We start from the raw sequence: 17,202 nt of genomic DNA, 5'->3' as shown, positions 1-17,202 counted from the left end.
TGGAATCTGAGTGTGTTGTTGCATTCTCTGTTTCTGAGCTGGGTATGCTGATCCAACTTCTTGTCTTCATGAGATTGACCACTTGGAGTCTGTTTACTGTGTTGGTCAGAGAGCCAATTCTGAGACTGTTTATTGCACAAGTACACGGACTGTCTCGGTCTGTGTGGCAGACCGTGGGTGTATGGGGAAGGAGGACCCAAGATGCAGGACTCTGCGGTGCAAACAGTGTGTTTGTTTACAGTGAAGTAAATAGTACACAATAATAAATCCCTTTGAGTTTCCAACTCCCGTGACGTGTCTCCTTCCCAGTGCTCGTGCGCCGTGTCTCCGCTCCCGTGAAACTTGTGCTTGCTGCTCTCCCGTTCCCACACTCCTGCTGGAAAATCCAGAGGCAACCGTTAACACAAAACTACGAAGCGACAGACTAGCACTCACTCATATTTCTGGGAACACTGACGGGTAGTCGCTCAATGATCCAGCGTCAAGGAGCTTTCAGCCACTCTGTTTTGTAGCTCCTCTGACGAGGCTTGATCGGCGCCAGGTGTGTATGGAGATCCTCGGGTGTGACCAGTCAACAGTAAGGGCCACACCCACCAGGCCTGAAGTTGCCTGTCGCGACCGCGCCCACAAGCACACCCACACGCACACACCTTCCAAAACACAAACATGGAGAGCAGGAAAAGCAGCAGACCAGAGCACGCCCATATAATATAATGATAATGTTCATAATAATAATAATAATAATAATCATAGTCCACACTGCTCATGGACCCCGAGTCCCTGGAACCGGGTCCGTGACACTGACCTCCCCAGAGACTGATGATGCTCTGAAGTCAGCACCTCCAGAAGTTAGAGTTAGTGTTAGTTTGCTGTGCTTCAGAGCAGGCTCCTGTTTATGCACCACAGCCTGCACTGTCCACAGTCTCCACAGTTCACCCTAGTCTCCGTACAATCTGGCCTTGACCTGTACGCTGCTCTGTCTGAGCCAGTGGTCTCTACTCCACTTGGTACTGCTTCTCCTGCATATTAAACTCTGTAGATTAAAAATGGAATGTCACTCAAAATCATATGTTGTGAGGACAAAGAAGTGAATACTTAGTAGTAGTTTCAAAACCTATCAATGCAACACTTTTTTCTCATGTCAAGTTTTAGTTGTCAATTGCTTTATCTAACAGTATCTTTTAAGAACGGCACGCTTGTTCATATTAGTGAATATACACACATAGTCAGACTTATGGAGCCTCCCACCACACATTTTTTTCTCTCTTTCTATTTACAAACAAGTGATGTTTCCACATTCTCTTCACCCGTCTAAACGAAACACCCAGCGTACATCATTAGACATACACACACAATTATGGGCACACTAAGGTTTGTCACATGGAATGTAAATGGAGCTGGCACAAGAGAAAAAAGGTTAAAGATATTTAACCAGCTTAAAAAACTACAGGCAGATGTTATTTTATTACAAGAGACTCACAGGCCTGTCACAGGTATAAACGAACTTAAGCCTGTTATAATTCTAGACAAAGGGGAGTAGCAATTTTAATACATAAAAATGTTAATTTTACAGTACACTGTAAAAACTGTGACTAGAGGTTACTTAAAAAAGTTATGGCAACAAAGTGACACTTGAAATAATTAAGTAGATTTTAATTTCAAAAGATTTATGTAAAATGTAGAGAAAATGTTAATTAAATTCAAATAGAAAACAAAAGTAGATATTAATAGAATTAAACTGTAAATATGTGTTGGATTTAGGGTCAAAATCTCAAACTGAAGGTTGAAATTGCCCAACTTTACCAAAAAAAATAATTGATATGAAATAAGTCTCTGAGAAAAATTACTTTGAATTTACTAACTATCTGGCAAAGGTTTAGTAAAAACTTCCTAAAATATCCATTACAAAGAAATGAAATCTTCTTGTTTTTTCAGTAAAACTCAAATTGGATTCAATAATTTTCCAAATAAACCTTAAAAATAATGACTGAATAATAAGAGAAAATGAAATGAATTTTACTTATTTTCTGAGTAAAATGAATCAATTTCACAAAGAAAACATCAAAACAGTAATTTGTTTTATTGTGGAAAATAAAACACAGTAATTTATAATATAACATTTTTCTGCTCGTATACACTGAATTCTCATCAACAATCTCCTGATCTCCTAAATACATTCATTCCTCTGCTGTAAATTTGTTTTAGTGTCATAAACAGTTTATCACACAGCTTTGTGTACAGAGCAACAGCAACATAAACTGCATGAATGTAAACCAGTTTTGTAAAAAAGAAATTAATCTTTAGACTGTAATATCAACATGAACCTGAAATTTGAATATCCTTTACCGTTTCCTTTATCTCTGTTACTTATTTATGATTGACAAACAAAAACTTTAGTTTGTCAATCTTTTGTTAAATTGAATCACTCAATATAACTGTAGAACAAAGGTTTTTCACTCATGTACATGGAATATCAATAATGTAAATCAACCTTTTATCCCAATTTGGATGTTTAACCTGAGAAAATCTAAGACACATGTAAGAGGAAGTAACATTTCTACAGCTACAGGACTGCACTTCTGTTAAATTTTAAAGTTGTTTTAAACCAATGTTTTATAGTAACATACACTATAAACAAAGAAAAGCTTCACTAGTGATTCCTCCAATTTGCTGCCTTTCAAACAGAATATTCCTAAGAAACTTGTAGGTAATAAAAAACAAAATTAAAATGAAGAGCACAAATACAGCCTGACACATTGCAGGTCATTTGGGTAAGATATGAATAAGATGAAATTAACTTAAAAACTGAAAAGATAGCTGCATCTAACAAAGACAAACCAAAGGTTTTCAGTGAGCTTACTTCCCTTTCATTCTTTCAGAGTCCTCGTTTAAGCCAATAACTTGTTCTTGAGGCTGTTCACTTTTGGTGAGAGCTTAGCACAATCCAGTTCAAGGAAAAGTTTCTGGAATACTTCCAAGGTGTATTTTAGCTCTTTGGGATAGGCAAGATCGACTGCATATGTCAATCCAACCAGCATTGCGCATGCTCTTGGAAAATTGCCCAGAGCAGGCATAACTCTCACACCCTCCAGCACAATGCCAATGTCATCCTCCTCAGATCCAACAGCCTTGATTTTGTAGATTTTCATCCTCTGTTCAGAAAGATCTTGTGACACACCATCCTCATCAGCATCCTGAAACAACAAACACATGGGTTTTCTGACTGTAGTTGCACACATGAAATATTTCCTGGACACATCCTGTAGCTGAATGACAAATAAAACATGATAATGCCTCAAATTATTTGAAACTTGACAAACACATATGAATAACAAAAACAGAATAATGTTTCTACTTCAACACTTACACTGTACTCTTTGATCAGTTGATCAATGGACTCCCCAAGGTACACCATCAAGCACTGAATAACCAGATTTCTGGTTATGTTATTGCTAGGATTGCTTGGTGACTGAAAATGAGCAAGAATTCCAAAAATTACCATCAGATAAGTGACCATTTATTAAGACAAAACTGTGAGAATTGGCAGTATTAAAAAAAACTGTTAAATATCAAATTATCATCACATGGAGCATTATGTGCGATAATTAGCTGATGTTAATGCACATGCCTGGGTGCTGACAGTCAACACAAAGGTATTGTCAACATGCTTGACAGGTTCAATCTTTAAATGTGTCGTTTTAGTAAATTACATTCATTTAGTCATTTAGTTTTTTTTATCTAATTTAGTTTATGTTCGTCAGAAAGGGTTTTTCCTTCTTGGGACAAAACAAAAACCCAGCAATACCTGTACTTGTGTTTTTTTGTTTGTTTTTTGTTTGTTTTTTTTACTAAGAATAGACATGTATTTAAAATACAATTAAAACATGAAACCCATAATTGTGTTGTTAATTATATCAGTGACGTCCTGGCGTCCTCTTGCACTGACAAAAACATGCAAACAAATTAGTGGAGCTGTGCACCATGCAAATGAAATTTGACAAAAAAATTCTTTAAATAAAATTCCAAGCTGAAATGTCTGTGGAAAATACCTTGGCTATGATAGCCTGCAACTTCAATCCCATGCTGATCAGGTGAATTTAAGTTGAGGGATCTTCCATTACCTGAAAGGAAAGCAACATTATCATTTTTGACGTTTAGTCAGCTGTGTAAAAACCAAGGAGGAACCCACCCGGGGGATTAATAAAGTTTTATTTTATCTAATCTAATCTAATAACTTTAATCTCAGCCAAACCGATTTACTCACGAACAAATAAAACACTGAAAAAAACCAAACAATAACATTTTTAGGTTGTCTAAGTGACTTATACATTACGTTTAAACTGAGTAGCGAAACCCCGCGGTGATCTGAAAATGATGTGCCGGGAGTTGTGCCGTTCTCAGCGGCTTCAGTGACCCTCGAGCTCCCGGCTTGCTATCGAGCTGGTGGGTAGCAGATGCTCCGAAAACGTCGAAGCACTTTTGCAAACATGCGATATCTTGATAAACCGAGCAGATATTTGATGTTTACACAGCTACTTTCGCGCCTGAAAATATGTTAAAAGTTTATTTTGTGACCCAGAAAGATTACTAAGAGTAATTTTAAAACTTAGTAGCGGCCGCCATTATTGGAAACTGGAGTTCGAAAAACTGACTGTGGCTGACAAAATCACTCACAACTGACCGCAAAACCTTTTCATGAACTTTTAAACGTGGATGAAAGACATTAAAACTCATCGGAATATACCGTTGATATGTTTTAATACGGTAAAACATGTGGTTAGTTAAAGCTGTTCAGTAACACAGTCGTGAAGGCTTGGAAAGTGACCTTGTGCTAGCAGTCCACTAACTGCCATTTGTGTTAAAATACGATACTATCATTACAGTGATGATTATTAATAAAATTTCGACGTATCATACTGTTTAAAACCTTTACTCAAAACCGATATACGTTATTGTTTAAACCGTGTCTTATATTTGAACAAATTAAGAAGTCTTACCTCTGACAAAATGGAGACGTCCACTCATGAAGCGCGTGTGTCCTGCACGTGGCACAAAGGATTATGGGCGGAAGTGTACAATGATTAAAATGAAAATGCTTTCATCAGTTAAATCTATTAGATTTCTTAAATTTTTTTAGTACTCAAACATTTTTTTTAAATCTACTCAACAAACCATTGCTGAATTTACCCCAAACAAAACTGTGTAAATTTAAATAACTGAACATCTCAAAATTGTTGAATTTTGCTTAGATTTGATTAAAACTACTCATACACGTTTTTACTGAGTAATAATTACTATTACTCTCCTATTAGATTCTAATTAACCCCAATCACAGTTTTTACAGTGTACTCGATACAGTTATAGATCCAGAGGGTAGATTCCTTATTATTAATTTATCAGTATTTATCAGTATTTAACAAAAAGCTATGTATTGTAAGTACATGGTGGGCCATTTGGATACATATGGATACACCGTAATAACATGGGAATGGTTGGTGTTAGGTTTGTAGCATAAACCTATTCGCTGGAACGTTAAGACAATATAATTACACTGCAAGCAAGACGCAAGTAGGCAAACTTCTTCATGGTACTCGTGCACGGGAGAGAACCGGACAAACGCCGTTCCTTCGCTTGACCCCAGTTGCTCTCGTCCGTCCTCCCATACACTATCCTTTTATTGAGGTTATATGAATATGCATAGGTTCATTAACATACGACGTCTACATACAAACAAAGAGTACCTTGCCTGTGTGTGTGTGTGTGTGTGTGTGTGTGGGGACTGCTGATCAAAGGGTCAAACATCCTTGGTCAGGAAGAGGGTAGCCTCCCCCTCACCCTAGATGGTTCATCCTAGATAACACGGTGAGGAAGTCCTGCAGTTCATCTAAACAAAGAGCACTTAGACTAGAACAGATGCAACTACGTTAATCCTACCATAAAATAATAAGACACGGTATGACCTCTCATGCTCCCAAAGTGCTGTCTAATACACACAAAGTTTGCAGACTATCAAGGATCAAAACCTCTACCAATCTACAACTAATTACAAAACTCTAAGCATATATAAGTAAATATTTCTAAGCATAAATGACAATCAACAATACAAATCTAACATTTCCCCCCTTTTTGACCTTTATGCCTGAAAAGTTCCCAGGTATGAATACCTCATGTCTGACAGTTTCAATGCAAACATTTTTATACTCAGCATATGTCAAATCACCCTAAATTACTGAAAAGGTACACAGTTCAACAAATGTATTAGCAGTTATCCCATTCATTGAGCTCATCTCATGGCAAACTGCATCTTACGAGCAAACAAAGAAATTGTTAATTTAATAGTGAAAATAAAAAAGTAACATTTTCAAAAACATCTCAGCTTGGTAATGCTTCCTCCAGGTGTGCACATCACATGTCTCTCTGCAGAGTGGTTTGAGTTCTGCAGGGCGTCATGAATGTCTCTTCCAGTTGTTTCCATCGTTGTCCATAGGACCAGAGTCCAAATGTATGTAGAATAAACATTCAAACATACCAGTTGGTTTTGTTGTTTGTCAACATGGTTCTCAGCTATTTCCAAAGCTGCAGACCTCTCAGCACTCTAGTTTTATGGCCTCCCATTACCTCACTTCAGGCCTTCGTCCTGTGAGGGGGATATTTATGACTCCTTCATTGTCCTTCATTGTCCATACTCTGCAGAAAACACCTCTGTGGAAAGGGTGCAGGGTTGTCTTACTGCTATTATGATCCCAGCAGCCTTCAGAGTGTCATCGTATGCACAGTACAGTGGCACAGCGTTAGGTGATGTTCATAGGAAACTGCTGTTATCACCACCATAGCTTCTGGTTCCTGTGCTTTTCACAGAATCATGATGTCATCCTCGAACTCCTTCTACGCTGTCGATGGAGCTTGGCACGCTCCTCATCCCCTGAGTGTTTATGTTCCAACGCTGCTGAAGGTTTAAGGCAGAGCACGTCGTACACCTTAGTCGTCTTCCTCAGCGTCAATATTGAATCTTTCATTGTATTTAAAATCTTGCTGTGGGAAGTCTCCTCTTGATTTCCTGGAAGCTTAGTAGCACAGCTCTCTGTGTGATGTCTGCTGTGCTGAAGATGATCTCTGATCCTCCTGAAGCCTCTCTCCCATCTTGTGGACGATCCTCTCCTCTATTTTGCAGGCAGTTTCATGGTCCTTGCTGTGGCTCCAAGGTCTGATTTCATGATGGGCCCCAATCAGCTTGATCTTTGACCTCAACCACTGCCTGGTCCTGTCAGCTATGCGCTTCTCACTGGGCCTCTGAAGATTTCTCAGGAGATTACTGCTGCACCTGTATTTCCTTGCTAGGAAGACAAACTATTTGGAGAGTATGTCAACAATCATCAAACCACATTCTTTAGTTCAGTGAACTTCACTTATAGGCCATCAAAGCCTCATCTGAACATGGGTGCACCACTTGGATAGGTTTAATATTTGTAAATAAAATGGCTAATCACACAAATCACTGCAACAATAATAAAAAACATTGTTTAATGTTAATCCTTGGACCCCTCCTCTTGACGCATGGACACACCCATGCGTCAACTCACCAAACCTGGATTCCAGTCTTAAAGAAAAAGATTAGCTAGATCATATCCCAGGCAACATCAGGGCATCTCCTCCCCTGGAGCAGCACCACCCTGGACCTATAATCCTGCAATGAAAATGTTAGTGTGCTTTGCATATTAAGTTTGCTTAACACCTGGCTCTCCCAGGAGCCTGCATACACACCATCATGGCCTGGAAAACAAAATCTGGAAGTAAAATCAAACTCCATACCTGTAAACAATTGTATCATAAGGACAAGAAGCATTCAACATCAGCAAGACAAGTGTCATGTGCAGGTTTTCTCAAATCAGTAAACTACAATTATTTTCATAAGTCGCCTCAGACATGGATCATCCCATGTACTCAGGCAACATTAATGTAATCGGTGACTGCTCTTAAGCAAAGTCACTCCACTTATATATTACTATGGGCTCAAAAGTGGCCAGCTAATGAGCCCATATCAAACTATCCCAGAAACACTGTATCTCTTATTTGTTTTACTCATGTCACTTGTCCGTTTCAGCTGAATCTTCCACAGCATTCTCAAAGAAACTAACATTAGCAATGCACATTGACTGTAGTCAGACAGAGGTCAGACACAGGTCAACAGGTTCCAGAGGTGCCATAAAAACACCATAAAGTCAACCCTAGCTGTGGAAAGAAGTAACACCAGTTCTCAACACAGGAAATTTCACACAGGTTATTCACATTATCAAAGTAACCTTCACATTTTCCCATCAACACAATGCAACAGCATCACCACTCATAACCCGTAAACACAGTTTTCCTCACACATAAACCCAGAAATCCTGTAGTAGGAAAAAACATCAACCAGTTGTCCTGGTATAAATCGCATCATCAATTCACATGAAGAACTGGCATGCTGTAAGAAAAGAAAATGCAAATATTAGCGCTTGCGCAGGCGTATGCATACTTTGTCACAGTTATCTCTGTGAGCAACTCAAGCTAGTGAATGACACACACATAGTAAATTCACAGACACAGAAAATGGCATTTAAAATGTTAAATCATCACGCAACCTCGAGTGTTGCTGTCATCTTTCTGCTTCTGTAAAGGGAAGCACACACAGACTCATCTGCACCCCTGCCAGGCGGGGGTCAACTTCACACAGTCGTGTTACATCAGTAAAGTCTTGTCAGCTTTTACCAGTCAGTCAGTTTGTTTTCCTTTCACTCACTCATTCATGCATTCATTCTTTCTTTCTTTGCTGATAGTGGAACCTATCGTCGCATTTAGTTTCCACTCTCAGCAAAATGACGTCATTTCAAAAGAAAATGAAGAACTTTAGTTTGGATTACATCGCTGAATCCTTTTGGACTGGGACTGTCATTTAATAATTGTCCCAAATAAGTGGCTTTCTCCAGAGTCCATTTAAATGTGGAGAACTCACTTGGCACAATTTTCTCGACGACGTGTAGCGCTTTTAATTCCCGACGTGCAGATCTGCTTAAAGAACAGAGATTATCGAACAAAACTTTCAGTGCACCGTGAAAGTATCAAAATAAAAAGGCCTTGCTAAGTCAAAACTCCTCATCAACTTCACAACAGGAGAAGAATCATCAGCTAGATTCACTCCAAACCAACCATCAGCTGCACCACTCACAACATAAGCCTAATGTCTTCTTTAACTTATGAGTTTAATCACCAGGTCTGTGTTCTTCACTCATTTAGGCCACAGATCTATTTTATTCAATTTTCCTTTTCCATTCATCATAAAACATGTGACATGCTGTCATGCACTTCACAAAACAGTCTGTTCTGACGTATTCAGAGTTGTGTATCTAAATACAGGATTCACTCGCACATCAAAGCAGGAAACTCAGTGTTTTAGAGTCTCCACTCAACACACAACAACTCCAACACATCTCATTCACTCATACTAGAATTCAGTCACCTTTCATTAATCTAAAACCGATCAACTAATTTGCATATCAGCTATTAACCCACTAAGTTGACAGGACGACAGAAAAGCATGTTCAAAATATTATCACAAAAGACAATTTCCCTCATACAGTAAATCACTTGTGCTGCATTAATCAAGCAGGAAGCTTCTCCCAATTTACCATTTTAACAACTAAATTTATTGTCTGATCACTGGTTGGTCAAACCAGGATCTTTTTTCCCACAAAAGTTAAACTGTTGTCCTGCAACCTGGAGGGTCAATTTTTATTTTTTTTTATTTAATAAATTCAGTATTTGAGAACAAGTGTCTGCTAAATTGACACTATTTTAACACTGATGAAAGATAACAAGCTAATTTTCATTGCATGTGCGTTTGTGTTATTAGGCAGGTTTAATGCAGGTCTGTGGAGCTGCATCTCCAGCAGAGCATGTTCTCTGCCTTTCCTACACACTTCTCTGCTATTTGATCATTTCTTAACTAATGTGCTATGAGTCTTCATGAGTCATTTTGTGTTTGGAATTGTTAGTAGGGTTAATGCATGTTCTGCTTGTGTGTGTGTGATTTTGTATATGTTTCTATTTTCGCAATGTTTCAGACTCCGTCTCAATTTTCCAACTTAAGCAGTCAGTTTTCTTTTCCCCAGGTTTGCTAACCCAAATTTTGATTTCCCACATTAAATAATTCCTATGTGTTCTCACCTAGCCTTCTCACTCTGTTGTCCTCTCCCACTTCAACAGTCCAACAGCCGGCAGTTCTCCTTCAGCTTTGTCCTGTGTCCCACTGTCTCTTCTTGCCATTTTACTCCACAGGTGGCAAATGTCAAACTCCAACTGTTCAGTTCTCCTCAAACGTTTTCTTCACATGCACAGTGAAGTCACAGCCACTCTCACTATTGTCCTCTGATGCGGTTGACTTCGTGCTAGTGGCTGAAGTGCTGCTGCTGCTTTCTTGGGCGACTTCTTAGCAGCTGCTGCCGGTTTCTTGGCTTTGGCTGCGGCGGGCTTCTTGGCTTTGCTCTCAGTAGCCTTGTTCATCTTGAAGGATCCGGAGGTCCTGGTGCCCTTGGTCTGCACCAGAGTGCCCTTCGCCACCAGGCTCTTGATGGCGGTCTTGACACGGGCCTTGTTCTTGTCCACATCGTAGCCTCCGGCAGCCAGAGCCTTCTTGAGAGCGGCCACAGACAGGCCGTTGCGCTCCTTGGAAGCGGCCACGGCTTTCACAATCAGCTCGCCCACGCTGAGGCCGACCTTCTTGGGCTTGGAAGTCATCGTCTTCTTCTTCTTGGCCTGAACCTCGGCGCAGGGCGCAGGGCGTGTTTATGATGGAGCCTTTCCCACCACAGCGCTGGCACGTTGAACGCATCATGAAGGGTCCATTTCTTTCATGTCGCTAGCCGCATGTGGCTTGCCCGAGTCACTCAGTCCTTTTTGAGCATTTCAACATGCTGCCGCCGCAGACCCTGGCCTCAGATCCAGCAAGTTTAGCGCGCTGATCTCCAAAAAAGTCCCGAAGGCCAGAAAGACGTCAAATAAGTGTCTCGTGCTGAGACCTCAAACAAAAACTCCTCTTCCCGCTGCCATCTTGCTCGCCCCTCCGTGAAATTCAACCAATCAGACAGGAAGATGGGTTTGCTTTCTTCTTCTGCTGCTGTTTATCCACATTGCTGCTGCTTTGCTGGGACTTTTTGTGCTCAGGACTTGCTGCTGTCTCTTTATCATGTTATTGCTTTGGAGCTGCATTCCTTATCTTCAGGGAGGAGTGAGCTCGCTTGTGAGGTTGAGAAACACATGGCACTGTAAATAAGTCAGCCAGAAACTTGGCCTGCATGTTTCCAATGATGTTAAACTATAACTTTCTTCCGACTGCTGCATGTGGAAAATTGATTCAAGTCTGCTTTTCACCTGAAAGTGACAAACTAAAACATGTTCATTATCATCATCACTGTTTAATCAACACACATCTCTCTCTCTCTCTGTCTGTGTTTGTGTGAACAATCCTTTCTTAAAAGCAGAAAATGACATTGTAGTTGTTTTTCGGCTGATCAACACAAAACCTTTTTCCTATGATTATTTCTCTTCGTCTACAATGTAATTTGTCTCTTTTTCACTCTTTTTTTTTTCTTCACAATAGCTGGTGGTCTGCAAAATCACTGCTCTCACTCACAATCAGAGGCAATTACTTTTGCACAGTGCACAAAAACACTGTGATGTCAGACACATTCACACTCACTTTTTCATCTGCATAAATAAATCATATGGCTGGAGATAAGTGCCATGGTGATCCATAGGCATGATCACACATTTATTTAATTATTTTCAACCCAACAAAACAAATAAACAAAAACATGATGCTGATGTTATGAACACTCTACACACAAGTCAAGATGCAGGAAAACTGCTCACGGAAACGCTGCACACTCCCTGTTTCCCCCTCTTTGAGTAGTTCCCAGACAGCTCTTGATCTGATAACGTGTAGCTTGCTCATCAGCTCAGAAAAAAAACTGCAACGCAACATCACACAGTAGTTGCATGCTCTGCCCACAGCGGCAAAGTCTTACACTTTCATATTCAACACAGCTCCTCCATCATGTACTTTTAGATGTTTCATACAGGGTTGAGCATATTAGTTGTTTTCACAGGTGTGCTGTATATCTCAACAATGGTTCATAATAAGACGACAGTCTTCCACACAGGTCAAGTGCCTCTATGCACTTCATTAGTTTAAATATTTACCTATATCACTTCACCTCACATGTCATCGTACTGAATTTAAGCAACCACAAGTTTAATGTAGGTTACTTTTAACAACTATCCACCTCAATTACGTCTATGGTCTGGCACACAGGCTGAAGAGTTAACGTTTTGTGTCAGCAAGGGGTGGGGGGACAGCCACCCACCAGAGCATAGCTGCTGATGTGGGCTGGCCTTCTCCACACGCTCTTCAAGGCTGGTGTGTTTTCTGAAAACTTCTTAACATCTTAATCTCTTCCATTTATAAGCCTGCGATTAACCGCACGGCTCAGGTCCGCGTGAAACCCGCGTGACCGCGCTTGCGTGAACCCGCGCAGCTGTGGAACCGTCGCTCTCTCTCTTTTTTACATAAATACTTTGTGCTGCCAGGAGCAAAGTCCAGCACAAACGTCTGTCTCCCTCCGACTCACTCTTGGTTGCATAGAAACCCATGATAACAACAACAGTCGGTGTCACAGACCACATGTTCTGCTCCGCACACACCCACACAACAACAACAACGACGACGACGACGACAACAAAAACAACACAAAATAGGCCTACTGTCCAGCACAATCTGGACCCCGCGGAACTTCTCAACACCCCACTGAGCGGTGGAGAACTCACTACAGTACCCCACACAGCGGTCTGTATTTCGCCCCACTAAGACGGCGAACCAAAAAAAGTTCGAACTGCGCAACTCTGCGACTTAATGCTTCTGTACAAAAAACCCCACTGAGCGGCTTTGTACATCGCCCCACTTAGACGGCGAATTTTAGCCCCACTGAGCGGCCACGGACAACGCCCCACTGAGCGGCGAAGACGTAATTTTAGCCCCACTAAGCGGCCACGGACAACGCCCCACTGAGCGGCGAAGACGTACAGTTATAGAGTTGGACTCTAAACTTACTCGGTGTTGCTTAGCGTGTAATATCAGCCTCGAATCCCGCCAATCGCCATTCATTGAGGAGAAAAGACATACAGCGAATCCACAGGAACTTCCTGGCTGACGTCAGTCTTTCAGCGTGCCTCTCCTCCCCTCGGTGAATGCGATTCCAGGGCTCCGGCATCGAAGGACCAATTAATGTTAGGTTTGTAGCATAAACCTATTCGCTGGAACGTTAAGACAATATAATTACACTGCAAGCAAGACGCAAGTAGGCAAACTTCTTCATGGTACTCGTGCACGGGAGAGAACCGGACAAACGCCGTTCCTTCGCTTGACCCCAGTTGCTCTCGTCCGTCCTCCCATACACTATCCTTTTATTGAGGTTATATGAATATGCATAGGTTCATTAACATACGACGTCTACATACAAACAAAGAGTACCTTGCCTGTGTGTGTGTGTGTGTGTGTGTGTGTGTGTGTGTGTGTGTGTGTGTGTGTGTGTGTGTGGGGACTGCTGATCAAAGGGTCAAACATCCTTGGTCAGGAAGAGGGTAGCCTCCCCCTCACCCTAGATGGTTCATCCTAGATAACACGGTGAGGAAGTCCTGCAGTTCATCTAAACAAAGAGCACTTAGACTAGAACAGATGCAACTACGTTAATCCTACCATAAAATAATAAGACACGGTATGACCTCTCATGCTCCCAAAGTGCTGTCTAATACACACAAAGTTTGCAGACTATCAAGGATCAAAACCTCTACCAATCTACAACTAATTACAAAACTCTAAGCATATATAAGTAAATATTTCTAAGCATAAATGACAATCAACAATACAAATCTAACAGTTGGTGATATTAAAGTCCTGTTTGTGGCACATTAGTATATGTGAGGGGGCAAACACCTCAAGATGGGTGGTGACCATGGTGGCCATTTAGATGTCGGCCATCCTGGATACAACTTTTGTTTTTTCAATAGGAAGAGGGCCAAATGACACATCAAACTTATTGGTAATGTCACAAGAAAAACAATGGTGTGTGTGGTTTCAACGTAACTTTATTCTTTCATGAGTCATTTACAAGTTTCTCTTTGTTCACAGCCATTGACATGTCAAAGCATGACCTTCCTATTGCAAAGTGGGAAGCAGATTTGTCAGTCGGCTTAGACCAAAACTTCTGGTCTCAGGTATGCTTAAAAACCTTTAAATTGATTAGAAATCCCAGTCTGCAATTAATACAATACAAAATACTACATAGAGTGCACTATACAGGTCATCGGATGTTCCAGATAGGCTTTACATCTTCCAACAACTGCTCACACTGTCAAGGCAATACACCAGACAATTACATCCACGCTCTTTTGTTCTGTCCACCAGTGCAGAAGTTTTGGCGCGGGATATGCGAAGACTTATCAAAGTGTCTGAAATGTAAAATTCCAACCTCCCCTTTAGTGTGCTTGTTGGGCAAATTGGATGATGTCACTACAGAAACTAATACAGTCCACATGGTTTTTACTGCTCTATGCATTGCCAAGTCCTTGTTGGTCTGTCGCCGAGGTTGTGGGCGGGTGGGTGCACGGGTGCTCAGCCCTGGCGTAAGGGGTCTCTGGCGCATCGGCCTAACTAGGGGGCTCTTAAACTGGCAGGGAGTTTGTTCCATCCTTGCAGGAGTCCACTCTGCAGGTGGGGGAGAGTCATAGGAGAGGTGGAGAATAAACTTAACCTGGGTGTCTACTGTCTTGTGCAGTCTGAGAGATGATTGAATGTTAGGGTGGGTACAGTTTCCTCTGCGGTGGGGTCGGGTGGGCTTCCCCAGGGTCCTGTGGGGCTGGGCAGTCCTGCTGCCATAGGCCCCGGTCTGGATGGGCCTGGGCTCCCTTGCCTTGGTGGGTGCTGAAGGACGGGGGTGCCTACTGGGGTCAGCGGGGGAGCTGGGCCCAGGGAGGGGCATCTTGCGCCTCCTTTCTTTTCCTCCCCATCCCCAGCTTCCTCCCTCTTCCCGCTCCAACACACCCACCCACACAAGTAGGGCCTTGGGGTGCGGGTGTGTCACAAGGGTGCAGGGGAGGCACCCCCCCCCCCCCCCCCTCTGTCCCCTTCTGGCCACCTGTGCCTCAATTTTATTCCACAACTTAGACATCCACATTACTCACACTCTCATAACATATACATATAGGGTCTTGAGGGTGGGCACGTTAACGGCATCCAGTGGACAGTCTGTGTATTCAACCCCACCTCTGGCGCCGGTGTCCACCTCTCAATTTTAAATCCATGTAGACATTAAGGGTTCTCAGGAGGGGCCGTGCTAACATCTGCTGCTCTCTGGCTGCAGCACTATGCTCTCCCGTGTTTTAAATGCACCTTAGAACAACACGCAGCAACACTACACATGAGTGAGAGGAGGGAGGTTTGGGGTCTTCACACACCCCTGTTCTCTGCTTGCCATCGGGGTGGGGTGGGGGTGGGGGGCTGGAAGGGGGCTGCTGCGGAGCCTGGGCCAGTCTGCTTGCCTCCACCCTGGGGGAAAGGGAAATATTTTACTGCCCTATTAGGCAGTAAAATATTGTTACCGTGTCACTGGCACCGGACCCTAATCGATGATGTGGAGCATGCCGGCGTTAACTGGGATTCAGGACTCAGCTGTACAGCTCCACATAAAGGTTAAAGATCACTGTGTAAAGACCGGCCCACCACAGTGCACAAATGACATGGTTTCAGTTTTATGGCTTACCACAAGCACCAGAGACCACACCCCTGCCACACTCACTCTTTCACGTTTTGGACCAAGAACACAGATAGTTTGAAGAAGGAGTCATATCTTGTAATGTTTTTCATGAAATTGAATTTCTTATTTAATTTAATTAATCTATGTTCCTGATCTCACATAATATGTTCAGGACATGAGAAATATATGCAATATTGCCAAAAGTTGTCTTTCGCCCACCCACTGATCAAATTCAACTGTTCCCATCATTTCCATGGCCACAGGTGTATACAGTCAAACACTAGGACATTTTGGACAGTTTCATGCTGTCCACTTTGTAGGAAAATTAGGGGGATGGCCCCTTCCTGTTCTAACGTTCGTGAGCACAACTTCAAAAAGCATGAAAGAACTTGACTGACCTGCACAGTCCTGATCTCAACCCACAGCTTTGGGATGAAAAACAGCAGGCCTTCTTGCCCAACATCGGTGTCTGACCTCACTAAAGCACTTCTGTAAGAATGGTCAAAAATTTCAATAAAAACACTCCTAAACCTTCTAAACAGCTTTAGCTCGTTCTTGGGCCCATCCAGGAATATGAAATGCCAAATATATTTTGGCATTTCGCTCAGATTGAATTTAAAAAAAAAGGTTTTAGAGTTTTAGAGCGAATTAAAAAAAAAATAGACACTGGAATACAGTGCACATCTCACAGTGGTTTTTATCTGTGATGTTCTGAAAGCTTCTGGCAACCCTCGTTGGGTCTCAGCCATGCCAGTTAAGAAACACATCACCTCTCACAAGCTGTTATGTCTGCCTGAATCTCGTTATCTCCACACAAAGGGACCTTGGATAACAAGAGCATACTTCCCTTAATGATATATCTCCATGGAGATAACTGGAAATCACCTAGAAAGCATGACTGCAGTGTAGAGCCAGGAGGATAATTTAAGGCCATTTCATGTCCACACAATCACACAACTGCACTGAAGCTCTTGTGACCAAAGTGTCTCAGGGTTTTGCGTTCTTGGAAGGTCACTAAAGTGAGTGACCACACATACATCTGTGTCTCTCCATTCTCTTGTCTTGCAGGTAATAACCATACATTTTACAGTTCAGACAGAAAAAACTGAGACTATTTGTGCAAGCCTCTCTCATCTAATCTGTTGGCTTAAACTAAAATGTAGACTGCAGAAATAAATTGGTGTGTTTACCGTTCACTAGCATTTCCCCTTTTACTGTAACTCCCAATCTCTCTAATGTAAAACATGTTCAGCTGCCCTGAGAGGTTACCAGAAAACTAGGAAGAAAGCCTCAGCTGTGTCAGTGTCCAGAACAAATAAATGTCCTCCTAATCTATGGATATGGGTTTTTGTAACCTCAA

General features: G+C 41.8%; 1 pseudogene; it reads right to left on the bottom strand.

Annotated features, from left to right (window-relative positions):
- Window positions 1–9,907: 9,907 nt before the first annotated feature.
- LOC147321384 (histone H1 pseudogene) lies at window positions 9,908–11,040 on the bottom strand (annotated as a pseudogene).
- Window positions 11,041–17,202: the final 6,162 nt, after the last annotated feature.

This window comes from Aulonocara sp. 'chitande type north' Nkhata Bay, linkage group LG9 (assembly GCF_057382095.1).
Source record: "Aulonocara sp. 'chitande type north' Nkhata Bay isolate Kocher_YH1m ecotype deep benthic linkage group LG9, A_spYH_male_GT1.1, whole genome shotgun sequence".
Classification (NCBI taxonomy): domain Eukaryota; kingdom Metazoa; phylum Chordata; class Actinopteri; order Cichliformes; family Cichlidae; genus Aulonocara; species Aulonocara sp. 'chitande type north' Nkhata Bay.
Note: the sequence above shows the minus strand (reverse complement) of the source record. Positions and strands in the feature narration are given on the sequence as shown.